This window comes from Maylandia zebra, unplaced genomic scaffold (assembly GCF_041146795.1).
Source record: "Maylandia zebra isolate NMK-2024a unplaced genomic scaffold, Mzebra_GT3a scaffold34, whole genome shotgun sequence".
NCBI classification, from domain to species: Eukaryota; Metazoa; Chordata; class Actinopteri; order Cichliformes; family Cichlidae; genus Maylandia; species Maylandia zebra.
This window is the reverse complement of record NW_027490064.1, coordinates 683,184-686,041: the sequence shown is the minus strand read 5'-3', so window position 1 is coordinate 686,041 and position 2,858 is coordinate 683,184.

Below are 2,858 nucleotides of genomic sequence, written 5' to 3'. Positions count from 1 at the left end.
TACCATAGGCACGAGTGGTGTGTGTGTGTGTGGCAAAGTGCTACTGAGCGGTGTACCAGGGGCAGGGCGAAAAGTTGTTGTACCATAGGCACGAGAAAAGTTGTTGTACCATAGGCACGAGAAAAGCTGTCATACCAGGGGCACGGAGGAAAGTTGTTGTACCATAGGCACGAGAAAAGTTGTCGTACCATAGGCACGAGGAGAGTTTGTGTGGCAAAGTGCTACTGAGCGGTGTACCAGGGGCACGGCGAAAAGTTGTTGTACCATAGGCACGAGAAAAGTTGTCGTACCATAGGCACGAGAAAAGTTGTCGTACCATAGGTACGAGGAGTGTGTGTGTGTGTGGCAAAGTGCTACTGAGCGGTGTACCAGGGGCACGGCGAAAAGTTGTTGTACCATAGGCACGAGAAAAGTTGTTGTACCATAGGCACGAGAAAAGCTGTCATACCAGGGGCACGGAGGAAAGTTGTTGTACCATAGGCACGAGAAAAGTTGTCGTACCATAGGCACGAGAAAAGTTGTCGTACCATAGGCACGAGTGGTGTGTGTGTGTGGCAAAGTGCTACTGAGCGGTGTACCAGGGGCACGGCGAAAAGTTGTTGTACCATAGGCACGAGAAAAGTTGTTGTACCACAGGCACGAGAAAAGCTGTCATACCAGGGGCACGGAGGAAAGTTGTTGTACCATAGGCACGAGAAAAGTTGTCGTACCATAGGCACGAGGAGAGTTTGTGTGGCAAAGTGCTACTGAGCGGTGTACCAGGGGCACGGCGAAAAGTTGTTGTACCATAGGCACGAGAAAAGTTGTCGTACCATAGGCACGAGAAAAGTTGTCGTACCATAGGTACGAGGAGTGTGTGTGTGGCAAAGTGCTACTGAGCGGTGTACCAGGGGCACGGCGAAAAGTTGTTGTACCATAGGCACGAGAAAAGTTGTTGTACCATAGGCACGAGAAAAGCTGTCGTACCAGGGGCACGGAGGAAAGTTGTTGTACCATAGGCACGAGAAAAGTTGTCGTACCATAGGCACGAGGAGAGTTTGTGTGGCAAAGTGCTACTGAGCGGTGTACCAGGGGCACGGCGAAAAGTTGTTGTACCATAGGCACGAGAAAAGTTGTCGTACCATAGGCACGAGAAAAGTTGTCGTACCATAGGTACGAGGAGTGTGTGTGTGGCAAAGTGCTACTGAGCGGTGTACCAGGGGCACGGCGAAAAGTTGTTGTACCATAGGCACGAGAAAAGTTGTTGTACCATAGGCACGAGAAAAGCTGTCGTACCAGGGGCACGGAGGAAAGTTGTTGTACCATAGGCACGAGAAAAGTTGTCGTACCATAGGTACGAGGAGAGTTTGTGTGGCAAAGTGCTACTGAGCGGTGTACCAGGGGCACGGCGAAAAGTTGTTGTACCATAGGCACGAGAAAAGTTGTCGTACCATAGGCACGAGAAAAGTTGTCGTACCATAGGTACGAGGAGAGTTTGTGTGGCAAAGTGCTACTGAGCGGTGTACCAGGGGCACGGCGAAAAGTTGTTGTACCATAGGCACGAGAAAAGTTGTCGTACCATAGGCACGAGAAAAGTTGTCGTACCATAGGTACGAGGAGTGTGTGTGTGGCAAAGTGCTACTGAGCGGTGTACCAGGGGCACGGCGAAAAGTTGTTGTACCATAGGCACGAGAAAAGTTGTTGTACCATAGGCACGAGAAAAATTGTTGTACCATAGGCACGAGAAAAGTTGTCGTACCATAGGTACGAGAAAAGTTGTCGTACCATAGGCACAAGCAGTGCGTGCGTGTGTGTGGCAAAGTGTTTCTGCGCAGTGTACCAGGGGCATGTTTGAATTTACATTCTGGAGTACCAGGGGCACGAGGATTTTGCCAGTGGTGTTTTGCTTTGTCAGTGGGAGGGGGCTTAAGTGTGGGTCCACGGGGCATGCTGGAGGTCAAGGTCCATGCTGGATATGCGCTGGAGGGTAACTGCAGGAGAAGGAAAGCTAGTGGGGGATTAGAGCAGGGGAGGATGTGCGTCCCCGGGGCCTGCTGGAGGTCAAGGTCCATGCTGGATATGCGCTGGAGCGTAACTACAAGAAAGGTAAGCTAGTGGGGGATTAGAGCAGGGGAGGATGTGCGTCCCCGGGGCCTGCTGGAGGTCAAGGGCCATGCTGGATATGCGCTGGAGCGTAACTACAAGAAAGGTAAGCTAGTGGGGGACTAGAGCAGGGGAGGATGTGCGTCCCCGGGGCATGCTGGAGGTCAAGGGCCATGCTGGATATGCGGTGGAGGGTAACTGCAGGAGAAGGAAAGCTCATGGGGGATTAGAGCGGAGGAGTATGTGGGTCCTCGGGGCCTGCTGGAGGGCAAGGGCCATGCTGGATTTGTGGTGGAGGGTAACTGCGGGAGAAGGAAAGCTAGTGGGGGAGTAGAGCAGAGGAGTATGTTGGTCCCCGGGGCCTGCTGGAGGTCCAGGTCCCTGCCCGATGTGAGTAGCAGCAGGGCCAGCGCGCCCAGGAGCACATCTTTTTCGACCGTGAAGGAGACAGGAGGCCGACTCACTGCCTCGGCTAAATGGAGAGGGAATTTCAGAAGGGCCAGGGCAAAAGCATGGACCTTTTCAGCTGTAAGGGAGGCAAGAGCAAGGTGTGATGTAGGTCCCCGGGGCCTGCTGGAGGTCCAGGTCCATGCCCGATGTGAGTAGCAGCAGGGCCAGCGCGCCCAGGAGCACATCTTTTTCGACCGTAAAGGGAGACAGGAGGCCGACTCACTGCCTCGGCTAAATGGAGAGGGAATTTCAGAAGGGCCAGGGCACAAGCATGGACCTTTTTCAGCTGCAAGGGAGGGAAGAGCAATGTGCGATGTAGGTCCCCG